Source organism: Podarcis liolepis (genome assembly GCF_965112155.1).
Source record: "Podarcis liolepis genome assembly, chromosome: 12".
Classification (NCBI taxonomy): Eukaryota; Metazoa; Chordata; class Lepidosauria; order Squamata; family Lacertidae; genus Podarcis; species Podarcis liolepis.
In genome coordinates this window covers 32,926,182-32,953,249 of record NC_139563.1, presented here as the reverse complement: position 1 = coordinate 32,953,249, position 27,068 = coordinate 32,926,182, and the positions used below count along the sequence as shown (strand labels likewise).

At 42.6% G+C, this 27,068-nt stretch overlaps 1 protein-coding gene across 1 annotated transcript in view; it reads left to right on the top strand.

Annotated features, from left to right (window-relative positions):
* The first annotated feature begins 3,497 nt into the window (after window positions 1-3,497).
* The window catches only part of AGR3 (anterior gradient 3, protein disulphide isomerase family member), a 39,595-nt gene continuing 16,024 nt past the window's right edge, over window positions 3,498-27,068 (top strand). The window contains exon 1 of the mRNA XM_083468943.1: window positions 3,498-3,681. The gene's annotated coding sequence lies outside the window, so the exon portion shown is untranslated. The remainder of the gene's footprint in view (window positions 3,682-27,068) is intronic.

The following is a 27,068-nucleotide window of genomic DNA, read 5'->3' as shown; positions in this document are numbered from 1 at the left end:
ACATCAGACATTAAAAACTTCCCTAAACAGGGCTGCCTTCAGATGTCTTCTAAAAGTCAGATAGTTGTTTATTTCCTTGACATCTGATGGGAGGGCCTTCCACAGGGCAGGTGCCACTACCAAGAAGGCCCTCTGCCTGGTTCCTTGTAACTCTTCTTGCAGTGAGGGAACCGCCAGAAGGCCCTCGGAGCTAGACCTCAGTGTCCGGGCTGAAAGACATGATCCACACAAACTGATGTGGAATTATGGAGAACTAGAATTAAGATTTGAAAAATACGAAGCTGAGAGAACCAAAACTGACAGGTCCATCCATTCCTAGTCCTGTGTGACATCACATAAAGGGTAGGTAAAGACATAGCTGTAGAAAGATAGATTGAACTGCCTGTTCCTTCTTCAACTGGGTTAAGGTGATGAACTCTGTGCAAGCCGAAATCAGTAGTGTGATTTTTTTAATATTTGCAATGAAGAACTGGTCTTAACACTTTTATTGCAGGGCTTTGAATATCAGTGCTACATAGTTTTAGCAGTGCCAGTTTGTTAACTTCCATGGATTCCATTGCTTGTTCAAAACAGGATCTAGCAAGATAACCCATCTGGGCAATGTAAATATTTTGCAAAGTTTATTGCACTGTGTAACCGGGGCAGTTGACTCAAAGTTACATCACATCCTTAGTGCTGGTTTAAAAGCCTATTGTCTTATAGGCTTAAACCTCTCTATAGATGAATAGATAGAGGTGTGCCTCAGATTTGCATTGAAATGTGACTTTTTACAGAGACCTTTCTGCTGTTTGTTAACATAAACAAGTAAGACAACAGAAATACATTAAAAGAATTTTCGAATGGAAAGACAATGTTTTTGGAACTCCAGAACCTATACCAGGAAAAGCTCTCCACAATTAGCATTTGTGAGAAGGGGTGGTGGAGGAAAATGTTTACGTTCCTTCAAATAAGTATCTGTTTTCATTCAGCAATCCATAGCTTTTTCACAGCGACTCATGAATGTCAACAAATTCAGAGAACATGGAGCTCATGCAAAACGAACAGAGAATTCCTGACAGGAACAGGCCAAAGGGGAGATTTTACAGGAGGGAATTGCAATGGCCGTATTAACAGTAATGGTGGTTTAACAGCTCGAGATGTCATAGGTAACTCAGAAAATGGCTGTAACCCAACAACTTCTGGCTGACCTGGTATAGCCCATTCACTAACAGCAGCCATAAAGAATGTTAGACTCTCTTTTCAGATTCTAATTTCAGTCGTGCACATGGAACCCTATTCCACTAAAGTCAGCAAAGAATCCCCAGAGCTACACAACAATAAAATGAAATGGAATTAGGCATATCTCTGGTTTGGCATCTTCTGTCTGCTTGAATTGCCAAATAGTTTGTAAGCAGAACTACTGCCAAGGAAAACATGGACACGCGCATCAACAGTAAATGAAATCTAAGCATCATCCATCATTCTGCAAGCCAAATCCTAGTGGCTCCCAAAAGTGAACAGATCTGTTGTTTCCACTGGATATGATAAAGCATAGATGCTGCCTTTCTGAGCATCATGACCGATGGCTGAATCTGAGAGTGATGTCTGGGGAATGAAAACATACTATAAATGCCTTTATTTTTGTTTGAAGGAGATTGGAGGGAAGCAACTGTGCTTGTGGGGCAAGGTTTACATTCTTTGAATAGTTGAAACAATACCAACAAACGAGAAAATGGTATCTACAGGGATATGGTTCTGAGCAGGATTGCCAAGAATGATCCCAATACTCAAATGCAGATACATAGACAGTGCACAATTTTTCAAAGAATCATGTTCCTCAAGACCATGAGCTGTAAGAATCACCTGCATCCTTTTTGTTTGAATCGGTTAACAGGAGACCATTTCTGCATAGTCACTCAGTAAGCTGGTCATCTGAATTGTCTTGCCAAGTGATGTGGAGAATATTCCCTTGTTCTCTGTGGCAGGATTTTTCCTTACTATACAGATAAACAACTTACCAAACCTCTTGGCCAGCAGTTGTGTTGGTAGAGCATTCCTGGCTGATACATTTCCAATGCTACTTATAGAACTTTAAAAAAACCCACAATTTCCCCCAAAGTTGGACATTAAGAAAACTATACATTTTGAATCTGATCCTTCCATAATGAAGTCAGTTTCTACTAAGTCCCACTGAATTCATTCAGGCCTGCTCTCAAGGAAATATGCATAGAATTTCAGATTTAGGTTGCAAACCTACACCCATTTATTTGGGAGTAAACCCTATGGAACTCAAAAGTAAGCGTGTATAGGAGTGAACTGCCATGCTATAACTCCTATAGCTATTTGTTTGAAAGGAGGCGTGGTTGAAGCCTTCAGGACTCCCAACTGGATGCATATAGGATCAAGCTGCTGAAAAATACCATTAGACGTTAAAAGAATGTGAGGTAGACCTTTCTTCACTTAATTCGATAGTGTTTTGTTCTTCCCCTGTAATGTCTAGGGTCCAGGACCTCCTTCAACCAGTTTGTTAGATTTGGCATTATGGTTTTGTCCTTGTTTTTCCAAAGTTGTGCAGTGCAGATCTTGGCAGGGCTGAAGAGAAAATAAGGAAGATCTAATGTGGTGTCGTGTTGGGTTAGGACCTGGGACATCAGGTTTCAAATCCCTGCTCAGCCATGAAACTCACTAGGTGACCTTGGGTAACTCACAAGCTTTACTTACCTCACAGGGTTGCTGCGAGAGGAAAATGGGAAGGAAGAGAACCACACACACTGCCTTGAGCTCCTTGAAGGAAAAGTGGGATATAAATGCAATAAAGAGATACTAAATGAAACCATACAGCAATTTAACAATTAAACCTACTTTCTAGCCCAAATGTAGGCCTCACACTTCAGTTACCAGCTATGAGAAGATGCTCAACCCAAATGTGGGTGTCATTTGTGAAAACGGTCTCTGTCAACCCATTATTTCACTCCTTTTTGTTATTAAAACAAAAACAAAAAAATGCAGGGTGGTGGTTTCACAGTGCTCCTAATATTTACAATACAGACGCAATTGTCTTTATTAGCTATTGAGTTTTCCTTAACAAATTAACATCTGAAAGACAGCATAATTCTTTTCAGAGGGTCTGTTGTGGGGAAAACAACCCCCTACAAACGGCCGAATTCCTCACGCTCACTGCAGTCATAATCGTTTGATGTAAGGTACAGATTGCCTTTGTGTTTCCCTAAATGGAATTAATGTCTAGAGGATTCAGTAGTGCCTCATTAACAGGCAAAATGACTGAGCGCAAATGACTTCCAGCTAATGACTTTGGTAATATTAACAGTGTGCCAGGGAAATATATACCCTAAATGGCTGAGCTATTCCTTTTGGCTTCAGCTTCATATCTGAAAGGCTAATACTGTGTGAGCGAGCATAATTGCAGAGCATTTTCTTATTATCTCTGCCTAAATCTCTGTGTGGGCTAAACAGAGAGGCAAAATTCTAATGCTATTTCCTGTCCCTGGAGAAAGAAGCTGTAAATATACCGTGGAGACTTTTTTTTTTTTTTACAAAGGAGACATTATATGTTTAAGCATGGTAACTGGCCTACAGCATGAAGCTACCACTTTCCTATAGAGCAGGGGTGGAGAACATTTTTGTCGGGGGCCACATTCCCTCAGAAATCATCTGTCAGGGGCCACATGCCAGCAGGCAATGGTGAGTAGAGCCAAATATTTGTTTCTTTGTTTCATAAGATTTATCTGTCACTTGTTTGCAGCATACAAAGATGTTCTCAATTAATTAGTCTGATTAAAGACCACCCTTCTTCAATTTTCATCATGGGAATCTCAGATTCACAGTTCATATAGGTCTACTCAGAAGTAGCTCCCACTGGGTTTGATGGTGTTACTCTCAAATAAGTAGGCAGAGGAGTTTAATTTTATTTTTTAGTCCAACAGACCAGGTCAGGAAAGCAAGTGAAAGTAATTCCTCTCTGACTTCATTGTGTTAGATACATACACATGGCAACATCTTACAAAGTTGTTTTCAGGCAGTTGGGTATGGATGGGTGAAATTCTTTCCCCCAAGTCATACAACCAGAGAAAAAGTTTTTAAAACTTATTTATCCTTATCAACTATTTTTTTAAGTAAAGGGGCTTCCCTGCAGGTCAGAAACTCAAAAGCAAACCTGACATGGTCCATGAAGGCATTATTCTAAATATAAATTAATGTTGTGGTTTTGTCAATTAAGTGGGAAACAAGGCCTCAGAATGTTTTCATTTTTCATAACGTCCTAAATTCTGCACCCCAACAATGTACAACATTTTAAATAGAAATCACAGAGGGGTAAGTATCTATGTATTTCTTAATCCCCAGAAATTTAAAGATTACCCTTGCCCCTATCTTTCTGAAATTCAGTAGGCACCATCCCTATAGAAGGGGCAACAATGCCTGCAAATTTTATCTAATTATGCCAAAATGGTTCTACACTCCCTCCACCCCTGGCCATTTCTCCATGTAAGTCAATGGGGAGATTTTGGAAACCTCTGGTTTTCCAAAGCAAGGTTCTGATTCAGCCCTAAGGCAAAACAAGTTGTGCCTGAAACATTCTGTCAAACTGACCTGCTTTCCAAAATGGGCTCTCAAATTGAATCATCTTTGGTGCACACCCATTTTGGACAGGAAAGGGCAGGAAAGTCTATGGGTAAATGTATGCTGCAGTACAAACTGAAGGGCGACAGGATAGGAATTTGAACTTCTGCTTACAATCCCTGCTAAAGCTGTTTGTCCTAAGTTTCCTCAGGTTAAAAAAGAAATGAGGATGTGAAAGGAGATAAGCTAACGGTAAGCAATAAAAGTGCCGGGTCTAGAGAGACAGGTTCTGATCTGCAGGTCACAAGGAGATGCTTTGAAATCCTTAGATCACCGATGAATTCTTTCAGTGCTGCTTGATCAACAAGCATGCTATGAGTGGCCTCAGGCCACAAAACAAGAAGAGCAGTAGCCCTTTTTAACTTGTTAAAATGTGGTCGGCAGGGTTTGCAATGTGGGAAACATTCATTTCGAATACGATTTGTGAAAGGAGGAAGTTATAGGGGGGAAACATTCTGTAGAGAAAGGGCTAAGCACTCCCCACTCTTGTCTCCTCTTCAAATTGTCCCTCCCAAGAGCTTCAGTATGCTCAGCCACAGTATAAGATGGCGCATGTTACCCTTCCCAACGTGGTGATACATCCTAGGAATAGTGCTTACTTGGGCTCGGCTTCCTCTGGAACAGAGAGATCATTAGCCATTTCTGTAATATTTGAGTTTATTTACAAGGTGGGAACAGCCTAGTACTCCCTACCAAGCAGCACATCTGCTGTCCCGCATCAAAACTCCAGAAAGGCATCCAAAATGTTGACCGAAGTCATATCCCTCTTCCTCTTTTTTCCAATATTACTCAAACTGCTTCCATTCTTTTAGCCCTTTTGCACCAGCTTTCCCCAATCTGGTTCCTCATAGATGTTGAAGGACTCCATAGTCCATCAGTCCCAGACAACTGAAAAGGATGGCCTGCCTGTGGACTTCTCAGTACATCTAGCTGGCGTCAGCTGAAGAAAGACGGGTGGACTAGATCATAGGTAGGCAAACTAAGGCCCGGGGGCCAGATCCGGCCCAATCGCCTTCTAAATCTGGTCCATGGGTGGTCCGGGAATCAGCATGTTTTACATGAGTAGAATGGGTCCTTTTATTTAAAATGCATCTCTGTGTGATTTGTGGGGCATAGGAATTCATTCATTTCCCCCCTGCAAAATATAGTCGAGCCCCCCACAAAGTCTGAGGGACAGTGAACCGGCCCCCTGCTGAAAAAGTTTGCTGACCCCTGAACTAGGTTAACCCTGAGACTAAATATCAAATGGGTAGTTAAGATTACCTCTGATAATCTAATTTATAGATTTCCCTTTTATCAGCGATAGGAACTCTGTTGATGTAGTTGGACTACAGCTCCCATCATCCTTGACCATTGCACAGGCAGATGGGATTTGGAGTCCAACATCATCAGGGGAAGCATAAATTCCCCATTCCTGCCTCAACTCTACTGGATTTATTTCCTGCTAAGTGGCTCAAAGGAATGGCTAACATGTAAACATGGGCATAACCTCATGACAGTGGGCTAGAAAGTGAACCCCAATTGGCCACATGAGAGAAGTAGATGGACTGTGAGATATCAATTGCTTTTATTAAGAATATACCAGTATTTGCTCCAATGAACTTGCTTGGATGTTGAGGTCCTCTTCAGGGTCCTCTACTATGGATAGTGACTAGAAATAGGGTGTCACCACTGAAAAGACCCTATATTTTGAATATTCTCCTAAGAGAGGATCTCCTTTATCATTCTGATGCTAGGAGAAGAGTCCACCACAGCTTTTAAAATGCTGTTTATTCTTGATACCTTTAGTTTATCTGTTTTTTTAACATCTAATTTTGCTATTTTAAAGTTATCATTGTTGATTCTGATTGCACTTGGTTTCTTCAGTGCATTCAGTTAGCCACACTGGGAAACTTTTGGACTGAAAAGCAAAAAAAGAATATATTAAATAAACTAGAAGCAGCAAATTTCTCTCTTGCCAACGACATTTGTGGGCAAAAATTTTTTAATTTGGGTATTTTAAATTCAGAAGAAACAATGTGATGCCAAATTGGATAAAAAGAAGGATTTAAAAATAATATTCACTTGAAGTTCATTTTTGTGGAAGAATTGCAGATCTGAGGCATTAATGTTGTTCACAGGGAGATAGATTCACTACAGAATATGTCAGTATCAGTTTCTCTCTATCATTTCCCAAATCTTAAAAGTCTTCATGCAAATTAATTAGCATTTAAGTGTGAATTTTGCGTAACACACACATTTTTGCATGCTATTTTTTGATATGCACATTTTTGCAAAGCAATTTCCCTATAATGCATTTTTAAAGTCATTTCCACAAATATATGCATTTTTCTGCACACTACCCTAGCACAGGCATTTTCATGCACATTGCTTCACTGGAGAACTGCACTGCAAAATTCAGAGTGGTGTGAATTTTAAAGGGTGGCTGTGTTTCGGTTCACATCTTGTTCTGAAAATTGCAAATCACATAAATCTACCTTTAAATGCTAAATGAATCTGATTTCTCTCTCATCCCTAACTAAAGAAGGTGATAAGTTACCACCTTCTTTAGTTGCAATAACGTAACAGAAATCTAACAAAATGTCTCTTGCATGTACTCCCGTTGCCAATCTGCCAATGGACTCATACAAGTAGTCCACATTCAAAGTATCTTTTAAGTAGTCAGGTTGGCCTGCAGTAATGTTAAACTCAGTTTGCTCAGTTGTAATAAGTTTCTAGAAAATGTGAAATAGAGCATCTGGCCACTAGCCTATGCATGCGAATGAATTCCATCTAGGGCTACCAGAACATCCGCTAATCAACTGCCCTTTTCCTAATGGCTTATTTGTACACACAAAAACTGGTCTTAATGTCTAATGGCCCAAGAAACCAGAAGCTTATTAGCAAAATTAACTAGAGTGCAGAGAGTTTGCTATGTTTGCGTGAGAGATAGTGGTTTCGACGTGATCTCAACAGGAGATGTGTTTTGCTGAACTGCAGATCTGCTCTGAGTTCAGCCTGGGGGGGGGGGGAGAACATACAGAATTCCCTGTGATATCCAGATGCTACTTCAGTGATTGAAGCGAAGGAGAATTCATACTGTAGTCCACCATTTGGAAAAGACTGATATCTATCTCAAAACTGGACAAAGAGACTTTTATCTGCACCGACAAAAGACCTCTTTGAAGCTCTGCCATTCAGTCAGGCAGCATTTTGTGTCTGGTCAACTTTCTGTTTGGAACCATGAAGACTGGATAACTACACAGACATATGGGTGGTCTCAGAACATCTGGATGAGAGCCAAACAGATGCCCTAAGTTAAAGAGTCAGTCACTCCAATTTTGAAGAATAAAACGGGAGTCCAGGATCATCAGTGGAAGCCATTGATGAACCCCCAACTTAAGAGATGCCACACGTATATATAACTCATACCACAAGATGCAAACAAGTAAAAAGGCAGATCAGCTTTATTTGTTTAAAACATTTCTATACCACTCTTCACCACTGATTCCAGGGTGCTTCACAGCAGTACATGTGCATTTCTAATAAAAAAAGCAACATATTAAAATATGCACAAATTACCTCAAAACAGCAGCAACAAACAGGCCAATTTCTACTAAAAGCTAATGGCAAGTGCCTGGACAAACAAACAAGACTACAGCAGACAGTGAAAGCTTATCAAAGCCTGTGCTTGCCTGATTTCAGAAGGAAAGTGATTCCATAAACAGCACCACAACAAAAAAGGCCCTCTGCATAGCTGGCACACAACAAATCTCATCAGACTGTGACAAAACCAAGAGGAATGCACCTAACAATCTCAACATGCAAGAAATTCTAGCTATGTGGGATATGTAAAAGGTAATGGAAAATGACCCCTGGATGGTTGAGTCCAGTCAAAGGCAATTATGGGGTGCAGTGCTCATCTCACTTTCAGTCTGAGGGAGCTGACATTTGTCCCCCAAGACTAAATCACTTCTGGTGCAACGAAACATCGTGATAGAAGTCAGCATGCACAGAAATGCCGTTAACCTTCCCGCCGCAGCTGTACCTATTTATCTACTAGCACTAGTGTGCTTTTGACTAATAATAATAATAATAATAATAATTTATTTATACCCTGCCCATCTGGCTACGTTTCCCCAGCCACTCTGGGCGACTTCCAACAGAATATTAACTTCTAGGTTGGCAGAAGTGACACACACATACACATAAACGGCCTCGGTCCTGTATACCTGAAGGAGCATCTGCACCCCCACCATTCAGCCCAGACACTGAGGTCCAGTGCCAAGGGCCTTCTGGTGGTTCCCTCCCTGCAAGAAGTGAGGTTACAGGGAACCAGGCAGGTGGCCTTCTTAGTAGTGGCGCCCGACATGTGGAACGCCCTCCTACCAGATGTCAAGGCGATAAGCCACTATTACTTTTAAAAGACATCTGAAGGCAGCCCTGTTGAGAGCAGACAGTTTTGACACACATGAGAGGGAGGGAGGGAGGGAGGGAGGGAGACAGAGAGAACCAATGGAAATGTATTAAGCACTCTTTCCACTCTTAACAGCAGAAACACATTTCTGTATTCTGTGATTGTGACAGCATTTGGGGAGCTGCTACTGTCACAGAAACATTGGTGGGAGCAGCCCACCTTTTTTTTTCAACCATGTCCTGGTGGATCCTGAACCACCAAATGCCAATTTGTTATGCCTGCATTGCCAGAAATCAAAACTTACAGCACTACAACCACCTTCCTCTGCTGTCACTAGACAAAATCACAAATGCAGATGCTGTGAACTGCATGTAGTTACATTTCTCACAGACGCCTCACACCTGCTTGCGGAGATACCCCAAAAACTTCCCTTAGGCCGTATCTCATCTTTACCAGTATCATGAAAATAGAGCTCGACTTCTAGATCTGAGCTGGCTAGATCAAAATGCTAGATCTAAGGTGCCTATAAGAGTTGATAAGAGTGAAAGACTAAAACCTATACTAATGCACCACTGATTTGTACAGAACTGGAGAACTTTGAAAATGGAATGCATGGATAGGGACAAGAATCATGCCCAGCGCTCACTGTTTCCACCTCTGACTTGCATGTATTGACTGTTCTTTGCACACAATATAACTTGTGTATGCAGCAGCTTAGTGCATGCCATGTACAAAGTTTGTGTGTTGTGCAGCTTTTGCATTTTGGGCACTTAAGAGCATTCAGTGCATGGATAACAAGCTACAGACCAGGGACAGGGGTGGGGCACATGGCAGTGTGAGCTGGGCAAAACCGGGCGGAGCAACAAAAATAAATTTTATCTTTGTACAGTAGGTTTGTTACTTATGCAGCAGCCTTCTAGCTATGGTCCAGTCAGGGAAGCAAGGGGCATTCTCAGGTTTCAAGGACAAATTTCTGCTTGGGAGAAGTGCTCAAGAAGGCTGCAAAGCAGGGTTAGAGAGGGGCATGGCTGGAGAGGGTGCGTGGTCTGGGTGGAGTCCCCAAGGCAGTGGTGGAGGAACCCTCTCCGGCACCCGGGGCAGGGCAGCCCATACGGAGTGCGCATGTGCAGCATCCCGTACGGTCACCGTGCGAGAGGCAGACCGTATGGACACCCATATGAATGGTGCACAAGAGCGGCATCCCATACAGTTGCCGTGCGAGAGGCAGCCCATACAGACACCGCGCGAGCAGCGCCCATATGGATTGCGTGCGCCCTCGGCCTCTCCACAGCTGGGGGGAGGCAGAGGCCATCTTGTCACCCCCCCCAGAGTGGCACCCGGGGTGGACCGTCCTCTCCGCCCCCCACTTCATACGCCCCTGCCCCAAGGGCCTGGAGGGCCACATTTGAATACTGGGCCTAAGGTCTCCCATGTAGACATGTGGGCATGAAAAGCCATGTGCTCCCTGTACACTGTTGGAAGACTGTGAGGTAAGAATCATAGAGTTGGAAGGGACAACGAGGGCCATCTAGTCCAAGTGCCTGGAATGTCGGAATCTTTTGCCCAGTGTGGACCTTGAACCTACAAACCTGAGATTAAGGGTGTTATGCTCTACCGACTGAGCCATCTGATTCAACCAATGTGGCATGCAAACATCTGTATCTGTATCTGTATCTTTGGAGAACAAGCTTTGAAAAATATTCTACAGATTATTATTTTTACCCCTTCTAATCAGCTAATTACCCCGGAAAGTTTATGCAATTAATCATGTGTCTGCAGAACAGACAAATAAAAGTTTTTATAGGGTGAACTAGCATTTTATTGCCTATTAAGTTGTTTGCCCTTCTCTAGGAGAGCATCCTTTTTATTGAGGTGTATGCATATCTGTGTGTTTGCACTGAAATCCACTGGCAATTACACAGACATAAATAATGAATTGCATTGTTTAATGTTGTTTAAGAGTTATTAAACAGATCACATGCTCATAAAGGACTCATTTAGATTTCTTAGTAATTAGTATAATGGTTGCGCTTTATGGGAACATTCCCACCCCCTCGCCTGCATAAATTGTGATTTGAGCTTTATTCCCCCCACCCCACCCCTGTAATCTGCTTTTAACCAAAAAGAGAGAGTAAAGAAAAGAGAAGAAACTAAACGAGCAAAACTCTCATTTGGTGCCCTCTATTGATCAAATCATGAACAGCACTATCTGTCCCAAACTAAAAGGCATGATTATGCTATTTTCAGGTAAATAATTGCCTTCTTGCATTTCTATCAGAAAAGGAAAAAGCTGATTCAGAGTGAGCGAGTGCCACTAATATAATTGAAAAATGCAAAAACAGAGGTCTGCAGCGTATAAAGGGCCCTAACAAGTCTCCAAAATTCATGAAGAAAGCTGTACACCGAGCACATGTCAACATACATACTGAAACTGGTCTAAATGTTTTAGCTTTGTCCCTGCAAGAAACCACAGGCATTATAATTCTTGGGAAAGTGGCATTCTTAAGAAATTATACTCAGCACCCAAACTTTGTCCTTTTAGCTCCTGAAGAATCATAAGCATTTTGCAGATGTTTAGGGAAAATGTATGTTAGCTTAAAGAATGGAGTCAGCACATGTAGGCTCCCCTTAAAAGTTATTGTCTCTGCCAAACCTTTCTGCATGGAGAAGGAAGGTCTGACCGAGAACTCCTTGCAACCCGGAACCCTGATAAAACAGGGTTTCTGATCATGGAGAAGATTCTAAGTCTGTTCACCTGAATCCAAAAACTACAACTAAGCCAGCCGATCTATTCATTGATGCACACTGCAGCAGATGGGCATTTAAAATGATCTCCCATACAGAGATGCTCATCTCTAATCTGCTAGTCCCAACTGGATTTAGATTCAGAACGTCTATAACCTCCAGACAATGCTTACCTAGTAATGAGTCCCATGGCAAATGAACAGCAACGACAAAGATAAAGTTTCTTGTGAATGAGTTCCCAAACATAATCACTTGGCAATCCATTTTAGGGTACCTTATTACAGTGGTACCTTGGGTTAAGAACTTAATTCGTTCTGGAGGTCCGTTCTTAACCTGAAACTGTTCTTAACCTGAGGTACCACTTTAGTTAATGGGGCCTCTGGCTGTCGCCGTGCCGCTGCCACACGATTTGTGTTCTCATCCTGAAGCAAAGTTCTTAACTCAAGGTACTATTTCTGGGTTAGCAGAATCTGTAACCTGAAGCGTCTGTAACCTGAAGCATCTGTAACCCGAGGTACCACTGTATACCACATTTCTAGAAGTGTTCACTTTCAAGTACAAATTTGTGGAGGGAAGTTAACCACAAACCAGTTCAGTCCAACATACAGTCCAATTATCCTGCAGAACTTTAGATGCATTTAAGTTTCATTTTACATTAAGCAGGCTGAAAGCTATGAACGAGCGTTAAACTGCTATGGATTGCTGTATAGTCACTGAATTAACTTCCTTCCTTCTGTGGAAAGCACATTCACCATACACAACAAACCACTCCCATGAGATCAAATCCATGTGCCCTGACAGCTGCTAGCCATATGTTATGTTAAAACTAGTTTTGTTCTAGGGCAATGCTATTATTCCTTATTCACTAGCTGAGGCTGATGGGAGTTGTAGTCCAATACATCTAGGGGCCATCTGTTTGTCAAAGGGTGGGCTACACCAATATTGCTGTTGCCAACCAGGTTATTCCTTTCAGCTGTTACTTCACTTTGAAAGCTTGATTTTGTGAGAGACCGGTGTTGCTTACAGGAAGGAAAGTGCCAAATGGGAGTGTCAAAGCAAGACAGGACTTGAACCCCTGAGGGAGGCAACAGGTCTGCTGTCACCATGGCAAAGGAAATACCAATTAGATATGATGAAAGCAATGCTTTGGGGGATGAAGCTTGGATATTTTATTTATGGTGGACATAAATATTGGATTTGTTCATGAATACTGTTGTTGAATATTGAAATTCATGAATATTCCGTAATGGTGGTTGCTAGAGAATACTAGATTTGCATAAACTTTTCCTAGAGGTATAAGATACTAGAACAATTCCTAGCAAACCTAAAGGATAATGATTTGGAATCCAGACTAAGTGAATTGTGATTAGATCCCCACAAATCAGTGTGACGTAAGTAATGATTATCTTGTCCCACTGGATTTAATGGGAATCAAGTTCAACTTAGTCTGCATCCAACCCAATATGTGCAAATTAAAGGTTTATATTCAGATGTAGTCATGGTAAGAATAGACCCACTGAAATAAATTTGAAAAGTTAGTCATGACTTAGATTCCACAGCAATGAATGGGGCCTAAGTACAATTGAATAGAGCTTTTGGAATGCATGATGGCATAGACATTGTACTGACAAGATGCTTCACACCTTACAAGCTACTGCAGTTTCACCCCATGCTGCTGAATGCACAGTGGTACCTTGGGTTAAGTACTTAATTCATTCCGGAGGTCCTTTCTTAACCTGAAACTGTTCTTAAACTGAAGCACCACTTTAGCTAACGGGGCCTCCCTCTGCCGCACTGCCAGAAAATGATTTCTGTTCTCATCCTGAAGCAAAGTTCTTAACCCGAGGTGTTATTTCTGAGTTAGCGGAGTCTGTAACCTGAAGCGTATGTAACCTGAAGCATATGTAACCCGAGGTACCACTGTACATGTAAAAATAGAGGGGAGACAACTTGAAATACACAGTGGAAAAGCACAATGGAGCTACTGCTTGTTGCAGTTCTCTGGCATGCAAGCATCATATATATAATCATAGAATTGGAGAGTTGGAAGGGTCATCTAGTTAAACCCCCTGAAACACAGGAATCACAACTGAGGAATCCTTGTCAGGTGGTCATCTAACTTCTGTTTAAAAACCGCCAGGGATGGACAGTCCATCACCCTCTGAGGGATTCCGTTCCACTGTCAAACAGCTTTTACCGTCAGAACATTATTTAGTCAGCATCTGAATCCACTGGTTCAGGTCCTACCATCTGGAGACACAGAAAACAGGCTTGCTCCATCATCTATGTGACAGCCCTTTAGATATCTTGCAAATTATATCACATCACCTATCAGTCTTCTCCAAGCAAAACAACCCCAACTCCCTCAACTGTTCCTCATAAGGCTTGGTTTCCAGAGCCTTTATATACATCACTGTATGGAGATAAGCGCGTCCCCTCACACTTGATGTGTTTACCACCACAAATACTAGATAAACACCAGTGGCACTCATGTGGAGCCATTCTCTCTTATATGTAAGGACCATTTCATCTATGCAACCTGACCACTTACTTTTCCCATCCTTCTAGTGGAATGGGCTTATATGGAGAAACCTCTACATGGATTTGGCTTCTCCTGTCCAGCAGCTAACAGTCAAGTCACTTATGGATATACCATTTTCCTGACCATCTGCCTGACCTTCCATGCTAATATGCAGGGCATAAAAAACTAGCCTCAACTGGTAGGAGAGTTCCAGATGCTGAAATTTGCACATGTGCTTTGTTTTGGAGCATTTAGAAAGCTGGTAGCAAACCAACACACTCTCCATCAGTGGCATAAATATTCGGCTATCCTGTCCAATCCAGGTCTCCATATGCAGAGCAGCAATTGCTATTAGTATATAGACCCTTTCATAATAGCTACATGTAGCTTAAAGCGGAAGTGGGAAACTTTTTTTATGTTAAGGGTCACATGAGACGGGGTAGAAATTCATTCTGGATTTCAATGCAAACCTATCTAATTTGCATTTTGTGAAACTGAACCAAAACACAGCAATCCTATGAAATTCGCACTTCTCTGAATTTTGTGGTGCAGTTCTTAAATCAAATAATATGTACAAAAATTGTATGTTGGGGAAAGGGTCGTAAAAATGCACATATTGCTGCATTATAAAAATGTATTCTATTATTGCCAAATGTGTATATCTGGCAAATGTTAACCCCCCCCCCCAAAAAAACCTATTAGAAAAAAATTATCATAAAATGTTGATTATTTTTCACAAGGACCTTTTGAAAATATAATTCACAGACTGATGCAGAAATGTGGAGAACTGAACTTAAAAGTGGAAAAATGAGAAATGGAGAGAAAAACAGAAATTGACGTATTTGTTTATTCCTAGGGTCACATACCCCAGAGGAAATATCTTGGGGACTCTGTGTGTGTGCTTCCCTCCCTTTGTTTCCTCATGCTTTCTGCTACAAACCTTTCCACGTGGCTATGAGGCATGGATAAAACTTTTCTCCCTGAAGCCTTATTGACATAGGAGATGGGGGGGGGACACACACAACTGCAGTGCAAAATAAGGGTTATTCACTCTCCTCCACAGCTGCAATCCCCCCACCCAAACTTGCCCTCCCCACAAGGCAATTGGGTTTATAGGAGCCTAATAATCCTGCAGAGGAGTAATCAACAGCCACTAAAAACAAACGATAGACACTTAAATATTACATTTCACATATAGTCCCACACCCCAGCTGGAAATTTATGGCAAAAAAGAGCAATGCACAAAACCAGAATGGTTGCAACCAAACTTTTGATGCCTCTTAAAGAACACATGAAAAGATTGTATCATTTGTGTTAACCATTAATGTAAACCTGCTGCATAAGCATCTCTGGATATGTCATTTGTGACTAATTACCATTGGCCCCACCCATTTTATGGAGCCAGCTGCAGAGATGTGCTCATATTCTCCAGAAGAAAAGCCAGAACATTTTAATTTTGGCAGATGCTGCACCATCACAAAGGTTCCCCAGGAGGGGAAAATATTTAAAATGGTCCCACAGTTGAGTTCTATGTTCTCTTAAAACTATATATACAGCATTAAATAAAAATCAAATAGCAGCTCTTGTTAGAAATCCTTTCATTATGCTGATTATTCTAACCCTTATCTGGAACACGTTTAAAGAAGCTCACTACAAAAATACAGTATCTAACAGTACATTTAAGTTCTCTTCCTCCTTTCTGAACCGTCAACTACCGTCACTGGGCTGATCATTGGAAAACACCTCTTAAGAAAAGAAGAACTGAATCTGAAAAGACTTCAAAAGGAGAGAGGTCCTCTGAAAGCTGAAACCATTCTGAAATGCATTTATATACTTAATTAACTGGCAATGTTTATGTGCCATCTCATGACATAAAGCATTCACTTTAATGCCCCAAGCAACATGTTCAAGGACCATGTCAGCACAAAAGCCTGAAAATAATCTTCAGATTGCCTAATTTGCAGTTACAGCTAAAGGACTGAGTTTTGTCCAGGGATGGGAGGAGAATTTTGATTCAGTTCACATTTAAAGGTGAACCTACCTGACCTTCACTTTCTGAAACTATACCAAAACCACAGTTCTTATTCAATATTCACACATCTCTGAAGTTTGCAAAGGAATAGAATAAGCCAACCAGGGAGACCCTACAATCAAGTCTACAGCAAAAGTCACATGAACCAGATTAACTGTGTTCTGCCTATTCCTACTGCAACTCTTGCATGAAAAATAAACTTTCATGTCAATGGGTATAGAAACCAGCCTTTCTATTGCATATTAGATTTGCTTATTTTATAATATGGGCCTCAGTTGTCAAAGAATTCGTGAAGTTAATCGGTGATCCTTCCCTCACACCAGAAGAATTTTGACTTAGATACTGTATTATAGAAGCATCCTTCCCCAACATAGAGCCTTTCAGATACTGTTGAACTTCAACTCCCATCAGCCTCAGCCAAGTTGGTTGTTGGTCAGGGTCAATGGGAGTGGTAGTCCAAAAACATCAGAAGAGCACCAAGGTGGAAAAGGGGTTTAAAAACTGGTATTAGCTGTCATTTCTGCCTTATACACAAGGTGGCTAGGTGGGCGCTGTATTATCCTGGTTCTTCCCCACAGTAACCTGTTGCGGGCTTAATCCGCAAAGTAAAATATGAAAATAATTACAGATAGGAATCCTCTTGTGTGTTTTGGATATAAAATACATTGCTTTGTCTGAATCAGTCATTCTCTCATATCCAAATATTTTAGTTGAATATTTGGTGTCAGGGAACTGACATCGGAGCCAGAGGCGGAGGGAAGGCTCCCAAGTGATGCTGGAGAGGGACCCAGCAGGGAGAGAGGCAGCTCATCAGCTGGGGAAGGAAATCAGCGCAACACCAGGGATAAAGGGGGGCAGATGGGGGAATCGGCGAGAGGGCTCCAGGACTCCTCGCCGGACACCAGCAGGGAGAGCACGGGTCCTCCGCTACCCACACCCTCCCTGCGCAGAAGACTTCCGCGCAGGGAGAGTGGGAGGAGACTTGGCGTCAAACAGCTTTTATGCTGGAAAAGGTTTAAGAAACGCCCACTGACGGATTCTGCTAGCGACTGAAACAGCCACGAAGTGAAGGGCTGTCCAGACAGAAAGGTTTAACCAGGCAACCTAGCCAGGAGTGGTGGCAACTTACGCACGAGCAACCCCTATTATTATTACATTTGGCCTGTGCAAGAATAAACATTGTGTTCATGGCTTATAGCCTTTTTATTTTAAATCTTCTTGCGTTGTCATACAGTTGTCTAGAGTGCTATATTTTGACCCACAAATACATACAGAAACATTGGTCATTAAACTATCCCATGAAGATGTCTACATTTCCTCCGACAATTCTCCGATGGCTTGTCCTATTCCATAATAATAATAATTTTATTATTTATACCCTCCCATCTGACTGGGTTGCCCCAGCCACTCTAAGTGGCTTCTAACATATATAAAAACATAATAATACATTTTTTTTTAAAAAAAAACTTCCCCATACAGGGCTGCCTCCAGATGTCTTCTAAAGGTTGTATAGTTACGGGGGTCGCATAACTCCATACCCTCCAACATTTCTCCGGTGAAGATAGAAAAAGCGAGACATTCCAGGGTCAAATCAGAAACCGGGATGGCTTCCGTAAATCCAGGATTGTCCCTGGAAAATAGGGACACTTGGAAGATTTCTGACTATGCGTTCCAAATAGTAAGAATCTGACAATACAACCATTGTTCTCTTTAGGTCAGCTTGGTGTTTTACTTTTTTTAAATAGCATCTTTGCCCTTTAATAAGCTGCTACCATGTTATCATCAATACCATTCTTAGAAACACTGATCAGAACCCGTGTTTGTCATTCACTCCATTCTGATTACAGAGCAACAGGGGTAAATGGGAACTAGGGCCTTATTAACTTCAGGAGGCTTGATAGAATAAACCACCCAGATCACGATGGGCAGTCTGTAATGACAGACCAGATAGCAAGCAGATACCTTCAGTCGCAGAAGAAAATTTATTAGAAACTTCAAGAGCATCACTCAAAGTACAGGTAGCTCGGCTGTGATTGGCTCAGGGAGGTTTGCTCCTTAGCAGGGTGCAGCTGGCTCAGTCAAGAGTTCTTGGGTCTCTGAAGTGGTTTCCTGAAGCTTGGAGAAGCTGGAAGTAGCTGCAGACTATAACAGACCAGGTAAGGCAGGGGGAGACAGCAAATAAGGGCACCTGCCAGACAGGAGACCCCTTAAGATACTTATTTGAGGTTTGCAGTGCAATTTACTCATGTCTACTCAGAAGTAAGACCGGTGGGTTCAATGGAGCTCACTCCCAGGTAATATACACTAGTGGCCAAAATTGTGGAAACCTTTTTGGGAAAGTGGTTCTCTAAACACCCGTGCTCACTGGCTAGATTCAAAAGAAGGAGAACTACTGCATATCAACCTAAGCAAGTTGTGCTTCCTTTTTCTGGTTATTTGGCTATAACTTTTGATACAATACAAATAATTAAACAAACTGTGTTGCATTACATTCTTCATTAAAGTATCTTTCTATTGATATATAATGTTATGGCATTACTCCCCAAAAAGTGGTGTTATGAGCCATCAAACCTCAGAAATACACTTTTTCCAAAAAGGTTTTCACAATTTTGGCCACTAGTATGCCTCCCATTCAAGGGAAGATGCCAGAAGGTTCTTTAGATGGTAGTGTTTGAGGCAGCAGCTTGCTAGTGCTGCAAAAGCTGTTAATGAAACCTCTATTCAAACACTAGCTAGGATAGGAAACAAAGAGATGAAACGAAAGACAACTTCCTAGAGATGTTAGTATCCTATGGAGAATAAAATCTATAGGCAAGTGTACTGTAAATATATTTCCCCATCAGGACAGCAAGAGAATGCCAGAATCCCTAAAAGCAACTTTCCTAGTATATATATATATCTCAAGACCATCCTTTGTTCTGCAGAGCGTTTTTTCTTAAGAGCTGGTAGAAATGTTTGGTTTAGCAGATGGAAACCATTAGTTTCAGGCTATGAAATAATGCTGGTTATTTGAACTGCAGCCGAGCAGGTGCATCCTCCTCCTTTGATTCTAAGTAGTGTCATAGGTACAGAGGTTCAATGAAATTAATTTGTTTTCAATAATGGGGATTAATTCAAAAATATCCGCAGCATTGGCTAGCCCAGTCGACACACGTGAAAAACATTTCCCATTCTTCCGAAACCGTTTCAAGAGGGATCTGGTTTTAGCTGACTGCTCTGCGTCCCTTGTCAACCTATTGTTTTAGCACTTCCTAAGTATCTCCTGCTAAATCTCGGTTCCCTCCTTGATGCTTTGACATCTAAGCCTTTTGCGATCAGCAGTAATGAAAGAGGATTGTTTGCAATCAACTCCTCTTCTTCCTCTCTCTTTGCTATCATACACTTCCCAAAATGCATACACAGATCTGACTTCCCCAACAGAAACATCTGTGGTATATTTCCTGTAATCGTGTGGTTGAAACCAGTTGCCTTATTAACGTGCAGATATTCTATGGAACAGAAAGATGGCAATTAACCGGAAGAATCTTTCTGTATGTTGTGCTGCCAAGATTAAGACGAAAGAGATCATCTGACAGTGGTGAAATAACCTAACATGTTTGGTGGAACTGATGAAATGGGTTGCCTCAGCTAATTAGACGTGGAAGGTCTGTAGCAACGACTAAACGCCTTTTATGTATTTAAAGAACTTGTGTATATTTTATTTGTTTTGTGTATGGCTGAGCACCCCCATAGTATATTATCATGGTCCAGTGGCGTAGCGTGGCTTGTCAGCACCCGGGGCAAGGCAAGTAATTTGCGCCCCCTAACCCGTGGATTTGCGCCCCCTAACCCTAACCCCCAGATGTTGCGCCCGGTGCGGCCGGCCCCCCTGCACCCCCCACGCTACGCCACTGCTTCCTGGCAGTTTTATTCTCTTGGCAAACCGCTTTTGTAGCTGTCAAGCGGTTTATAAATTTTAGGATTTATTTTTTTTAAAGGGCATTTTCAGAAAAAGCTGCTCGGGGCTCAGCTGTTCCCTCTCAGCTGCTCGCTCCTAGTTTGTGGGAGGGTGGATTTAAGGCGTGACGCGGGGGGGGGGTTGCGTGCGAAGAAGGGCAACCTCTCCCCACTCCGCTGCTTTGCTCCACCCTGGCAGGCAGGCTGGCAGGCTGGCTACACGCGACGCGCTCGGAGAGGGCCTCCGGATCGTCCCCCGGGCTGGGCAAGGGCTCGTTCTCACGCAGCGGCTGTTGCGCAGCCTCGCCGCCGCCCTTGCTCCTTCGCGTGCGGGGAAAGGCCGCCGGCAGCCCTGGGAGCGCCTCCCTCCGCGCCTTCACACGCAGCTGTGCCAGCCCAGCAGGCGGCTCCCATCCTCCCCGAGCCCCGGCCGGGCTAGCGGGGGTTGTGAGCCACCTGCAGGGAGCCGGGGGTCCTAGCAGGCTCCCTCGGAAGGTGGAGCGGGGCCCTCCTTCGCTGGAGGTTGGATGGCCAGCTGCGAGGAATTCTTAGCAGGCTCGCTCCACCTCCTCCTCCTCCTCCCGACTTTGCAAGGAATTAGCAGGCTCGCTCCACCTCCTCCTCCTCCCGACTTTGCTGCTGCTGCTGCTCGGCTTTTTTCCTCTACCGACGGCACGCTGTGCCTTGCTGCTGCTGCTGCGCAGCTTTTTTCCTCTACCAACGGCGCGCTGTGCCTTGGAGAGGTTCCCGCTTCCTTGAGGGGGGCCGGCCAAACGCGCCCCCCAAAATGTTGCGCCCGGTGCGGCTGGCACCCCTGGCACCCCCCATGCTACGCCACTGTCATGGTCTACTGCATTCACAAACAAGATAAACAGGAGATTTAAACTTAATCACATTAACATCAGGGTTGAAGTGCACAGAGGGGGAGGAGCATGCACTTAATTCCCACCCCCAGTATCTGTGAATGAAAGGCTCACCTCAGATGTTCACACTTTGAGTATCAAGATCTGAAGCAGGTTTCTAAGAGTGCCCAACTGAACACTGTTAAGAGCATGAGGCAAACTAAGGCCCGGGACCCAGATCCAGCCCAACTGCCTTCTAAATCAGCATGTTTTTACATGAGTAGAATGTGTCCTTTTATTTAAAATGCATCTCTGGGTTATTTCTGGGGCCTGCCTGGTGTTTTTACATGAGTAGAATGTGTGCTTTTACAGAGTGAGTCCTTTAAAAGAGGCCCCATGGATACAGAGTACACGTGTTCCAAGGGGCCTCTTTTAAAAGACTCACCCTGTACTTAAAATGCATCTCTGGGTTATTTGTGGGGCATAGGAACTGGTCCAGCCCCCCCAAAAAAATATAGTCCAGCCCCCCCCTCAAGATCTGAGGGACAGGGGACCAGCCCCCACTGAAAAAGTTTGCTGACCCCTGGTTAAGAGCCTCGTCACAGTTGGGAATCCTGATAACATACCCTCCAACATTTCTCCAATGAAATTAGGGACATCCTATTCCATAATAATAATAATTCTATTGTTTATAACCCGCCCATCTGACTGGGCTGCCCCAGACACTCTGGGTGGTTTCTGACATTTATTATGTTTTTATATAACATTAAACATTTCAAAAGCTTCCATACCCTTCAACATTCCTCTGATGAAAATAGGGATGTCCTAAGGAAAAGTGGGACATTCTAGGATCAAATCAGAAACCGGGAGAGCTTCTGTAACTCTGAGACTGTCTCTGGAAAGTAGGGACACTCGGAGGGTATGTGGAATGCAGGATTCCTGATCTCACAGGTGTTTCTACCTGCACTCAGCTGAACACATGCAGAAGGTGCTTTCAAACCTTTGTGCTCAGTGTGTGATGGTTTAAGAGGATCCTGCGCAGGGACCTTGATGGTGGGGAGTTGCATATGCACCCCTGTCCCTCTACATACTTTTATTCCTCACATGTTCCGGCAAACATCTGAAGAAGACTATTATGTCACATGAACTACTTCCTCTTAGCATGTTCCCAAAGTTAGTTAAATGAGTAAAGAATCTGGATTGGGAAGCTTCATTTCAAATGCATGTGCATTTACTGAACGATACCATGAAACTGAGAGATGCTTGTGGTTCCATTACACTGTATAATGGATAAGGCATGGTAGAACCGCAGTACTGCTAACTGTTACGAGGTTGAATTTGACTTCATTATTTTTGCTGCCCCCATTTTTTAATGGTGAATATGGCTAATGGCGAGAAGGGTGGAGGGAGACTTTGACTGGAAATATAACAAAACAGGAAATGGTTATTTCAAGTCCAAGGTAGGAATAGAGATTCACAGCACATGTGATGTTTCTATCAATACTCTGCGCTTCCGGCTTGAGAAACCTTCAAAAAGGTCAGAGTACTAAAAAAAAAAAAAAGCGCTTGTCTACGTGTCAGCCATCAGCAATTAATTCAAACAACTGCCGCTTCTTGTTCACAAAGCTATTACATTCTGAGAGATAGTTACTGGGGTGTATTCAAGATATGAAATAGCATTTTTAAAGAGCATTGGGCCATGAATGTCTCTTGAAAATATATTTTAAGTGTTTTGTTATTATGTTGTTCCTGCCGCTGCTAAAAATACACAACAACATGACCTTTATATTGCAGCAAGCATACCTTGAAATTTGGCTCCGAATTGTTTTTCTAAACAATATCATGGTTAGTTCAGATGAAATGTTTGGTTTAGGAAGCTGTTGCCTACAGCCCACTGTGAAATTTCTTGTGACCTCTCCATGCCTTATGTAGACCCAGGAAGACGATAGTGACCTCATTGCTTATTGAATCAGAAAGAATGGCCAGCAACAGAAAGGAGGGGCTCATGAGGTGAAAGTTCTCAGCCAACAACACAAATTACGATGACTTAAAAGCAATGGCAAATGGCAACAGAATTGGAGCTCACAAATAAATGACCAGGAAGCATAGGAGCCAACTCCTAAGGGCCGAGGCCCCTTTGGGCCTCCCATCAAATATTTGAGGGGGCCGCCCCCCCCAAGTTGATGGGCATTGCCATTCAAATGTGCCCCCTGGCACCCCTGGCAGGAAGTGATGTAAGGTAGAGCTAGGTCAATATTTTCAACTGGACCCTTTTCAGGAAGCTCTATTGTGGGGTGAATGGTGAAAAGATAAGCAGTGTAATATGCATTATAGATAACACAATTTTAAAGTAAGTGCAAAGTGTGGTGAAATGGTTAGAGCTTTGAACTAGGACCACGGAGAATGAGGTTCAAATCCCCATTCAACCTAACCAAACTAGTTATAATGATAAACTGCGATTGTGGTGGGGTGATGCATGTATACATTCTTGTGGGTAGACCTTGTTCCAAATTGTCATGGAGGCCACGGTGGCACAGAGTGTCTATGCCTAGCTGCAGCTGTTCCTGGACCACTTGACTACAGTGACCCATGCTCTAATATTCAATTTGAATGAAATAGATTTTTTAAAATCCTCATGGTGAGATAAAAAAAAGCACCACATGCCAGGGGAAAACACCATGGGCACAAAAATTTGTTCCCAACAGGAAAATCATGCTGCTCTATTAACCATAAAAATATATAGCTATGACTATCAAATTGACCAATGTAACTGAAAAGTATTTCTGCCGTTTGTGAGGACATGGATCCCACTACATGATGTTAGACTACAGTTCCCCTCATCCTTGACCATTGGCCATGCTATCTGAGAGTGATGGAAGTTGGGAATCCAAAACTTCTGGAGCACTGCAGGTTCCCCATCCCTGAAGTGAAGGTACCAGACCCACCTCTGTGGGAGGGAATTCTACAACTTAGGGGCTGCCCCAGAGAAGGCCCTCTCCTGGGCCACCCCCTCTTAACATCTGAGGGGGGTGGGGCTACCAAGAGGCCTTCTTGTGCTTACCTTAATACGTGAGAGGCTCTGTGGGGAAGAATGCAATCTTTCAGACATTTGGAGCCCAAGGGCTTTAAACACTGTTGCTGAGGACTTTAATATAGAACACTGCCAGCACCATATTCCCCTTTCCTCATCAGTTCAAACAACAACACTAGAGATATAAAATAGGCAAACTTTTAAGAAAGAGGTCAAAAATATCCAGAGGAGAGAAAGCTGTCTTACAGATCCTGGCTCTCTACAACTTTTCTCAGCTTCCATTGTATAATCATTTAAAAGCTTGAGGTACAGTGTTATCAATACAGGAAAACGTTGATTTAAAAAGGCAACGAAAGCAAATCTTCCAGCAGATGCCTGGCTGACTCATTTAGCAGCTGCCCCAAAGTTCTCCAATCTGTTTCTGGAAAGCATTCTCATTTCTGAAGTCTTTACTGGGACCTTTAAATGCAGGGGAAATTAAGTGACTTTTCATTTCTCGTGGCATTCTGAATATTTCATTTGTGAACATTCAGCGGCTTCATAGCACAGCCTAATTTCCTGGCTCTTGACCTTAAAAATCTGGTTTGGCTTTTCCTCCATCACCTGCAAATTATTTTATACATAAATATCATAAAAAAACCCACCCATAAAAACTACATTTCCATATTTGAACGAGCCTCGGGTTTTTTTACAAGTTATTTTTTTTTACTTACGTTATTTGAGTCAAATTAGTGCCACTCCTTCAACTACAAGAAGCCTTGAGGAGGAAAGCTATGGAATGCATGGATCATACTGATATCATGAAGATCAATCTGCTGCAAAAACAGACATTTGATTGCATTTATTCTGAACACGTCTACTGCTCCAGAAATAGATCCGAGTCCCTGACTAATTTTTATTTATTTTTTACTTCCTGGAAAATTACAAGAAAACCAAACACAAAATTGTTTGTGGTTTGCAACCCAGTAAAGGATTCTAAAATTATAATAATGAGTTGAAGATGCATCTGTGTGTGCAAATTCTAGGCAATGATTCACCCTATCGGACAGAGTCATCGTCTCTTTGTGTCATTTTGTATATCATGGATGGGGACCCCCTGGTCTTCCAAATGTTGGACTCCCCAAATCCTATTAACCCCAGCTAGCAAGGCCAATGGTTAGGGAACATAGGAGTTGTAGTCCAACAACTGGAGGGCGAAAGGATTTGTATTCTGGCTTATATTAATTCACAAATTATCATAGTAGCACCTTGGGGCTGGTATTTTTAACTGTGCATCTAATCTTCCCCCTTCATGGATCACTGCCTTGTCGTAGTGAAGGGGCTTGAATGACTCCAAGAAGGTTTGAGTTATGCCGTGCAGGACCACCCAACATGGACAGGTCATAGCCGAGAGTTTAGACTAAATGTGAAGAAGGAAATGGCAAACCACTCCAGTATTTTGCCAAGAAAACTCCATGGACATAAAAAAGGAAAAGCTTTGAGAAGAAAGTGAAAATTTCCAAGGCATGCTGTGGTTCATGGGGTCACAGAGAGTCGAACATGACTAAGATGACTAAACAACACACAACCAATCTTCCCATTACACTTTCCAAGCTTCTTCACTATCTCCATCTCCAGTTCCTCCAACCCCTACATCACAAGACACCTTGCAGACAGGAACGGACCTGGATAGCTCAATTGGTTAGAGCCTGGTTGCAAGTTCAATCCCCCTATGAGACAAAAGCATATTCCTGCATTGCAGGCAGTTGTACTAAATGATCTCTTCCAACTCTATGATTCTATGACCTGAGAGAGTGGTGCACTGTTAGGGCTCAGGCTGAGAAGAGCCATGCACATGGAAGCCAGGATTCATGCCTGAAAGCCAAGGTGCTTCTAGATTGTTGCTTCTTTGACGTGAGAGGCAATCACATACTGGCGCCATTACACTGGAATGGAAAGTCTTGTGCAGCAACCCCTCTTCTCCTGAAGATGGTCATCTAACTTCCCTGCAAACAAACCTGAATGCTCAATTAACAGGTCATCTGGAAGCAACCTCAGAGCAAAAAACCAAAAGAAGTGTCCCAGGAACAAGTGGGAACTAGAAACAAGACTTGGTGGGATGAAGCCACAGGCAAGACCCAAAGATGTACAGAAAATCATCTGCACTCAAGAAGAGCTTGTAACTGAAGTAAGACTTAGTTGCAGGTAGGAGGACCATCTATGGTTCTTCGTTTCCAGGAGGCTCCCATTAATGGTCAGCCTGGAGGAGCTGAGCCACTCCTGAACTTGGAGATACTCATGACAGCAATCTGTAGTTCTGCCATTCACATGTTGGATTTCATGTTGTGTTAGTATTCTATGACATTAGCTATTCCTGATCCTCCCTCTTTGTGTCATCTGCAAATCAGTGTTAGATACTGAGATATGAAAGCTAGGAGCTAAATGGCACCTTAAACGTAGGTTGTGGGTGCAACAGCGGAATGAATGTCTAGGCGTCCTTTTTTATAACAAGAATACAAAGCTGAAAATGAAGGAACTGCAGCTAAAATCTTATGTTCATTTCCCCCCATGGTCTAGTCCTCATCTGAAGACTGCAAAAAACAAAGCCATGCTTCCCCTGCCCGCCCCACTAATATTCTTAAGAGGGTCTCTTCTCCAGTCTTCAGAAAGTAGCAGGAAGTGGGGAGGCAGAAAAGTCCCTGTGCAGTTTTTTAATCTGAAAACCAGAGCTCAGAAACTGCTCACGCTAATGAACTTCCTTGTTGCAAAATGCACCTACAACAATGGGAGTTTCAAACGCTGCTGTCAATTTAGTAAGGATTTCCTCCACCCCTTGATCTAGCACCAATTTTAAAAACATATCAAAGAGTGCAGTGCCAAGGACTGAAAACTGCAGCATTACATTTGAAACCTCCCTTTAGTCTGATAGGGAACCACTAATGAACACTCTTGAGTATTTTCCAACCAGC